A 9,224-nucleotide genomic window follows, 5' to 3' on the forward strand; every position below is an offset into this window, starting at 1 on the left:
CCTGGCATTCTTGACTTAACCTAAGTCACAACACTGGATTCAATGGGAAGGGAGGTGGCGTGGTTCAAGATGGAAGACTCCAGTCTCTCGCAGAGAAAGGGCTGTCTTCCTATTCTGTAGGCTGGGGCTACTGGCTGGTTCTGTGATGATGGGGAGCCACGGCCCCCTCATTCCCTTCCTTTCTCGGCCACCTGGACCTCATGCAAAGCTCACCCCCACCCCACCCCCTCTCTGTGCATTTCTTGGGGGGGGCAATCTTAACACTTAACTGCTGAAACTTTAAAGTCCATTCCTTCACACTTACGAAGCCTGTTGTAACCCTTAGCTGCCGCTTCAGAGTTTTTATTTTTATATTTATAAAATAGTAATTTAAGTGTGGTCTGTTGCCAACTCTTGTCTCGTGGTGGGTATTACCGTAATTTGACGTTTTGTCAGGGAGAGGATTGTGAGGGGTGGTGTTATTTTTGTAAGCTGTGTTTTAACGTCTCCTCCCCCCCCTTTTTTTTTACAACAGTATTTTTATGTGTGTTTTACTAAAGATAATTCCTCTGACTCCTCTCACAATATAATTTTTTTTGGGGGGGGAGCTCCTGGCTTGGGTAGGAAGCCGCTTCTGTTCCTCCATGGGTTAGGGGGTGCCCCAGGCCCTGGCAACCCACGCTACACCACTGGGATTCCATACATTGTTCCAATGGGGCACTCTGTGTATGTAATAATAATAATAATAAATTTCTTTATACCCCACCCATCTGGCTGGGTTTCCCCAGCCACTCTGGGCGGGTCCCAACAGCATCTTAAAAACACGATAAAACATCAGACATTAAAAACTTCCCGATACAGGACTGCCTAAAAAAACCAAGCAATTTGTGATGTGGCAACTAAGGGCTACAGGCTCCCAACCCTAGAAGAGGGGACAGGCTGAAGCAGCAACAGTGCATTGCACTGCAATGTGATGGATGGTGCATGCATGCACACAAGAAAACAGTACGCATTAAGGCTGCAGACCAGAATCCAAAGAGAAGCATATTTGTGTGTGCAAATATTTATTATCATCATACCCCACCATCTGACTTGGTTGCTTCAACCACTCTGAGCAGCTTCCAACATATATAAAAACATAACAAAAATAATAATTTATTATTTCTACCCCACCCATCTGACTGGGTTTCCCCAGCCACTCTGCGCGACTCCCAACAGAACATTAAAAACAGAATAAAACTTCAAACATTAAAAACTTCCCTAAACAGGGCTGCCGTCACATGTCTTCTAAAAGTCAGATAGTTGTTTATTTCCTTGACATCTGATGAGAGGGTGTTCCACAGGGTGGGCACCACCACTGAGAAAGCCCTCTGCCTGGTTCCCTGTAATGTCGCTTCTCGCAGTGAGGAAATCACCAGAAGGCCCTCGGCGCTGGACCTCAGTGTTCGGGCTGAACGATGGGGGTGGAGATGGGCCGAGGCCGTTTAGGGCTTAAAAGGTCAGCACTCGCCCCATGCGGTCACTGGAGCTCATGTAGGACTGCGGATCAGGGTGCCTTTGAACAGTCCACATTTGTGTGTGATAAAGACCCCTGTCTCTCACCAGTCATGTCTGAAGTGTCTTCACTCCTTAGGGTGCATCCTCTGTCTTTACCCTGGCGGCAGTAAAAGGTAAAGGGACCCCTGACCATTAGGTCCAGTCGTGGCTGACTCTGGGGTTGCGGTGCTCATCTCGCTTTATTGGCCAAGGGAGCCGGCGTACAGCTTCCCGGTCATGTGGCCAGCATGACTAAGCAGCTTCTGGCAAACCAGAGCAGCGCACGGAAACGCCGTTTACCTTCCCGCCGGAGCAGTACCTATTGATCTACTTGCACTTTGACGTGCTTTCGAACTGCTAGGTTGGCAGGAGCAGGGACTGAGCAATGGGAGCTCACCCTGTCGCGGGGATTCAAACCGCTGACCTTCTGATCAGCAAGTCCTAAGCTCTGTGGTTTAACCCACAGCGCCACCCGCATCCCATCTGGTGGCAGTAATGAGGCCATAACTCAGGTCCGCTCCTGAGGTCTCACGTTCAGCCCCTGCTGCTGCCAGCGGGGAGAAGGCCGAGGACTGAGAGCTCTGCCTGGCATGCTGGAGAATCGCTAAGTGGTCTCTGTATGTGGTGGGCACTCGCCCATCTCCCCCATTGTGTTGTAGCCTCGCCATCTTGCTGAAGAGCAGCAGCCTGCCTCGTTGGCACCGCTAGTCACGCCTGGGAGGGTGCCCCGTCACCTCCCGCCGGGAGGTTTGACTTTGTGCCACCATTTCGTACCCTCCTGATCCTGTTTCGCATTCCTGCCTCTGGCATTTGTATAATGAAGGTCAAGAGCGAGCTGGGAGCTGAGAGAGGCAACTGTTTACACTGGGCTGTGTGGGCGTGAAGTCTGGCTGCCTCAATGTCCTCTCTTGCTCTGTCTAGCTCCACTTTCCTCTCCTCCGCAGAACCCCCCTCGCTGCTGTACGCCTGTGTGGGTTCAGTTGGCTTCCTTAGCAGGTGTGTGTGACCCAGCGGTGGGAGATGCAGGGCTTTCGGACGACGTTTGAGCCCGGGAGAATCTGATTTTCACTGTCAAACTTCGTTCACCTCCCGTAGCTCAGCTGGGTAGAGCGTGATGCCCATCATGGCAAGGTTGCAAGTTCGATTCCCATATAGAGCAGCTGCATATTCCTACATTGGAGGCAGTTGGATGAAACTGAGGGTCTCTTCCAACTCTACAATTCTATGGGGATTTGGTACATTTTTATCCTAGGGGACAATTTCCCAACACATACAGTCATACCTCGGGTTACAGCCACTTCAGGTTGCGTTTTTTTGGGTTGCGGACTGCCGAAACCCGGAAGTACCAGAACAGGTTACTTCCAGGTTTTGGCGGTTGCGCATGCGCAAAAGTGCTAAATCGTGCTTTGTGCTTTGTGCATGCGCAGAAGTGCCGAATTGCAACCGGCACGTGCGCAGATGCAGGTTGCGAATGCTGCAGGTTGCAAATGTGCATCCTGCACGGATCACGTTCGCAACCTGAGCATCCACTGTACTAGCATCATTGCTCATCTCATGCAGGCATATGTAGTACAGTGGTACCTTAGTTCTCAAACTTAATGCGTTCCGGAAGTCCTTTCCAAAACCAAAGCGTTCCAAAACCAAGGCAAAACAGTAAAGCAAAACAGATTAATCCATTCCAGACTTTTAAAAACAACCCCTAAAATAGCAATTTAACATGAATTTTACTATCTAACAAGACCATTGATCCATAAAATGAAAGCAATAATCAATGTACTGTACTATAAAATAAATAAGACAGTATTGTAGATGGTGAAAATTAAAAAAATAATAATTCTTACCTGCACTGATGATAGTCATTGTTTGGATAGGGGGCTTTTATCCATTTCTGTAGTCACACAATCAATCAGTAGCTGAACTGGGTTCCACACAGTCACAAAAACAAATGAACCGAAAAAGCCTCTGAAACAAAACCGCAAAATAAATAGCAAAAACAAAAGCACCAAACTTAATCCGTTCCAGAAGTCCGTTCGACTTCTGAAATGTTCAAAAACCAAAGCGCAGCTTCTGATTGGTGCAGGTGCCACGGAAACAATAGCCAACAGCCGTATCGAACGTTCGGCTTCCGAAAAACATTTGAAAACCGGAATACTTACTTCTGGGTTTTCGGCGTTTGAGAACCAAGGTGTTTGAGAACCAAGGTACCACTGTTATCATTTTTTAAAAATTGGCTACAGGTTGATCACCACCAAAAATGCAGTTGGCCTATTCGTTTTATGGTTGCAACAAAAGAGCCCCCTCCATGACTTAGTCTTGCTCTTTTCCTCTCTGCCTGGAGACAGACGAGGTGCCTGAGGATGCCCAACTTGCCATTTCGTCAAAATCGGCACCACCTTCCATATGCCTCTGGTTGAAATGGGTTAAGGGTGAGTGGGCAGGATTCCCAGGGAAGGAAGTGGGTAATTCCCAGCAAACATTTCATTGTCATCATTTTATTTTCTATAGGACTTTCCCACAGACAGGGCGCCATACAGTTAATTATCTTCTTTATCAATAAACCGCTGAGTGTTTGTGTCACCAGCCGTACCTGTGACAACTCCCAGAACAACCAGCATCCAGGAGGAAAACCCTCTTAGCAGAAATCTTTGAAAGCAATTTCCCGGTATGTGCAAAGGTAAAGGTAAAGGGACCCCTGACCATTAGGTCCAGTCGTGACCGACTCTGGGGTTGCTCATCTCGCTTTATTGGCCGAGGGATCCGGCGTACAGCTTCCGGGTCATGTGGCCAGCATGACTAAGCCACTTCTGGCGAACCAGAGCAGCACACGGAAACATCGTTTACCTTCCCGCCGGAGTGGTACCTATTTATCTACTTGCACTTTGACATGCTTACGAACTGCTAGGTTGGCAGGAGCAGGGACCGAGCAATGGGAGCTCACCCCATCACGGGGATTCGAACCGCCGACCTTCTGATCAGCAAGTCCTAGGCTCAGTGGTTTAACCCACAGCGCCTCCCGCGTCCCGCAATCTATGTGCAAAGCTTTGGCCAATAGGCTATGTCCAGCTTCTGAGGCAGCAGCAGGCCTGTGAACAGCAGTTGCTGGAGAAGTGGGAGAGGGTTGTACAGATGGCAAAAAATACTGGCCAATCACATAAGCAGACGGGAGAGAGCGTCCCCTTGCTCTTCCCCTGCTCATCACCCATTCATTGTGTGTTGGGTAACACACAGCACAAGGGTGGGATGAATGCAAAGTCTTGTGGCCCCTTGAAAGTTTAACAAATTGTAACGCGAGCTTATGTGTTTGCTACACCAGATGCATCCAGTGTAATCCTCAGTTATGCGCATGCACGCACAAAGTTGTAAAGGGAGGAGTTAAAATTGTGGGATGAGTAGGGAAACGAAATGCAAACCAATAATTCCATTAGCCAGAAAGCATGCATAATAAACACAGTGAGCCCTTGCATTATAATAATACATAATAAAGCTACCGTACGTTTCTGTGTGTAAGACTAGGTTTTTTTCTTTAAAAATTGTGCTTAAAAGTGGGGGTCGTCTTATACATGGATAGTGCATGGGGTGGACGTTTGATTGGTTGCTGCCCTGGCTGTCAGTGGCGTGTTATTGGTTGCTGCATCAATGGCTGGTGTTGATTGGCTGATGCTGCGGCAATTGGGCAGGCGAGGGGACAGGCTAAAGGCTATTTTCGGACGTGTTGTGAGCGATTTTCAGAAATCCCCCCTAAAAAAAGCTCAACAACTCTGTGCCATCTCCCCCCATTTTTGAGTACCCCTTTTACATGGGGGCGTCTTATAGATGGAAAAGTACGGCGAAAGCAGCGACCCCTCTTGCTGTTCTGGCTTCTGGGATAGCTGTGCAGCCTGCATTCACTCCATAAGGCGCACACACATTTCCCCTTACTTTTTAGGAGGGAAAAAGTGAGTCTTATAGAGCAAAAAATACGGTAGTTAACTTATGTAGTGGGAAAGCAAACCATTTTGTACTCAGGCCAGAGTACCAGAGCAATCCACCGCTGATTTTAAAATGGTCATGCTTCAATAAAGGAATTTCAAAAGGAGGTTGCAACATGAAACCGACGAATTACAATTCATCAAGAAGTTCAACTCTATTCATTTGGGCCTGAATAGAGATGATAGTTTCCTTTCCTACTACAGAAGTTTATTGAGTCAATAAAACAACCGCTGTATTGTATAGGACTGCTGCTTATTTTTCATTCATTCCAGTTCTAATTGAATTATCGCCATCTTTACTTGGTGCATTTCATTTCCCTCTGACCCCGCTGCTCAAAACTCCTTCTCTTACAACTGTGTATATGTATGTATAGATTGTGTGTGTGTGTGTGTGTGTGCGCGCGTGCATATAGCTTATGTCGTGAGATTTGTTAGCCTTTCAAGGTGCCACAAAACTCTCTATTCTTGCGACAACAGATTTAACACTGCTGCTCCTCTGGAAATCACCACTAGTATGGATCAACATAGGGTAGGGTTACCAGATTTTTTTCAAAGAACACTTTAAAAAAGGGGGGAATTATTAAAAAAAACTATTTAAAAAATAAAGAAAGAAGTAATATCTTCTCTTCTGTGGTCTCCTGTGTTGCGCGGCCTTCCTGTGGGCCTCAGCCTGCTCTCTTGGAGCGCTAGCCACCATGGAGTAGGCTCGGATCGGGCCTGGGCTCGGCCACGTGTCCTTGCCCTCCCAGTACTCTCCTACCTCTCCTCCTCAGCGGCAGTGCCAGCAGCGGCACGGCAAGGTGAGGCTCCCCTCTTTTTTCTCTGTCCTCTTTCTCTCTCTTCCTTTTCCTTCTCTCCTCCTCACTGTGTCAGCTCCGGGAGGTTTTCTGGTCCCGGAGTGTAGCTGGTAAGTTGGCCGGGCGCTTTCGCTCATGGCTCAATTTGGGTTGCGGGAGGGGGGGTCAGCGGTTCCCCCAGTTGACGCTGGGCGTCCCCGGTTCCCCTGTGGCAGCGGCAGTCTCAGCAGCCCGGAGCCAGCCTAGTAGCGCAGTTGGCTCTGCCTGGCTTCAGGAGCTGCTCTCTGCTGTGGCACCCGCCATTTTGACTCGCCAGAACTCCCCATATGATGTGTCTTGTGCCGTTGAACCAATCACACAACATTCATTCCCTACTAATAAATCTACAACACTTAAAATATAAACTAAATGAAATCCAGGGACAGATTTGTAAATCCGTGGACTGTCCCCGGGAAACGGGGATGTCTGGTAACCATAACATAGGGTAACGGTGACAGCGTGAGATTCGTGTTAAAAGTTCGATTTATTTGCACACCATTTCTGGCATGCGTTATAAGCTGAACGAAGCAAAACAAATGCTTCAACCCAGGGTCGTTTTTTTAAAAACTGTCATGTCATTGACAGCTTCATGGCTGCCTCTGAGCCACATTATTATCCTAAGTAAGATGCACGTCACCTTTGCTTTAAAGCAAGATGAATGGACTAGCAACAAAATGCCGTAGTTAGTGTGCGTGCATTATCTTGCAAAAATGGGTGGGCGCCAGTCCTTCGGCGAGCCTCTCAGCCACATCAGAACACCAAACAAAGCCATAACCCTGAAAGGAGTTTATTTATTTGGAGAATGTTGCACCCACAGCCCTGTCTGCGGAGAGAGCAGTGGGAGGGAAATGGCTTTATCCATCCCTAAAGGCACAGTGTGGGGGGTGATATTGTGAAGCAGCTGGCTTGGCTTCCTTTGTATTGCCTTGAAGGCTTTAGGAGTTGCCAGTACACAGGATGTGAGATTAGAAAAGTGGCGAGAGTGTGGGGTAAATACGAATGCCCTCACCTGTTCCCTTAATCTCTGATGACTCTCCCGCCTATACAACTTGCTTGTTCCTCCTCCAAAATAATCACCAGATTGGATCGGAACTGCGAAACCTCCAGCCCCCATACCTTGTCGGAAAAGCCATCGGATTATTATAGATCAGGGGTCAGCAACCTTTTTCAGCCTTGGGCCTGTCCACCGGCCCTCAGACCTTGTGGGGGGCCAGACTATATTTGGGGGGGGGGGATGAACAAATTCCTATGCCCCACAAATAACCCAGAGATGCATTTTAAATAAAAGCACACATTCTACTCATGTAAAAACACCAGGCAGGCCCCACAAATAACCCAGAGATGCATTTTAAATAAAAGGACACATTCTACTCATGTAAAAACACGCTGATTCCTGGACTATCCGTGGGCCGGATTGAAAAGGCAGTTGGGCCGCATCCAGACCCTGGGCCTTAGGTTGCCTACCCCTGTTATAGAGCAATCCCTCCTGTGGAAAAGTGAGGGGAAGGGGATAAAGGCTTTTATCAAACACAAATAAAATTATGAAGACTGAATGCTTTTAGGCACTTTTTGAGCACAGTGGAACGGTGATTAGAATTCAGCTTCAATGCCCCTACATTTTCTTTCCTCTGCGCAATCCGATTCCAAACACGCTCACTTAGAAGTGTGATCTACTGGGTCCAGCAGAACACACTCCCTGGCTCGTTGTGCTCAAGACTAGCCGGAACTCTTCAAAACATGCTCTTGGTTACTTCTGAGGTTCTCCGTCTGCCATAATGAGCCAGCTAAGGCAGGAAGATATTTGGCATCTCCCAGACAGATATTTCTGCCCCCCCCCCTCCTCGCAAACAATACAATCTGAAGACACTACTTGCAAAACAATCCAGGCTATTTAAGGCGATGGAAATTATTGGCCTTAAATGTGTCTGTGGTGGATGGTGCCCCCCCCCCCCCCGCGTAGCAACAAGAAGAAAGCAAGGCCAGTACACAGCCAGCTCAAAAATGGTGCATCTCCTTCTCCTATTTTGTGGACCTGCTGCAAGACCATGCACTGAACCAATGGGTGCCCTACTGCTTCTGGTTCGGTTGGTATGCAGATAGATGCTCACTTTGGGGCAAGACCAAGGCTAAAATCCCAGATATGCGTCCTTCCTTGGCTATTCAGTTCCACTCCACACTGTGGGACCAATTGCTCAGCAATTATTCATAGGATGGATTGCAAAATTTGAAGGAAGGGGCCAATTGCATAAAAAGGGAAGCTGGCTCTTAATTTTATGGAATTGATTTGCTTTTGCTTTGTCGTTTGAACTTGCCAATACATCTTGCAAGGACAGAGGAGCTCATAGTTTCTGCAGGCATCTCACAGTCCTGATTGGACTACAGGAAAGAGCCAAAATGATACAAACAGAGGAGGAGTGGATAATATATTCTGTCTGTCTCATGCTGGGATAATCCTACAGCTTTTCTGTCCTGTTGTGACCTGAAAACCAATAAAGGTTTGATTTTTTTAAAAAAAGTTTTGACAAAGAAGAGGAGGGGTGTGGGTGTGTCAGGATAAGTTTATAGTTTGAGAACTTTGGATAGACGAGGAAGAGGCTGTAATATTGATGTGGAACCTGACACACTGCCAAGTGTCACACTACTGCCACATCATATGCACCACAATGAGCAACGGATCAAAAGAAATTGAATGTGGAAATCTGCTAGACAAAACATAGGTAGGGTATGATATTGTATGGTTCTAAGCCCCATCGGCCTTAATGGAAGAATAAAGCACATGCAGTGGTACCTCGGGTTACATACGCTTCAGGTTACATACGCTTCAGGTTACAGACTCCGCTAACCCAGAAATAGTACCTTGGGTTAAGAACTTTGCTTCAGGATGAGAACAGAAATCGTGCTCCGG

Source organism: Podarcis raffonei, chromosome 2 (assembly GCF_027172205.1).
Source record: "Podarcis raffonei isolate rPodRaf1 chromosome 2, rPodRaf1.pri, whole genome shotgun sequence".
Taxonomy (NCBI): Eukaryota; Metazoa; Chordata; class Lepidosauria; order Squamata; family Lacertidae; genus Podarcis; species Podarcis raffonei.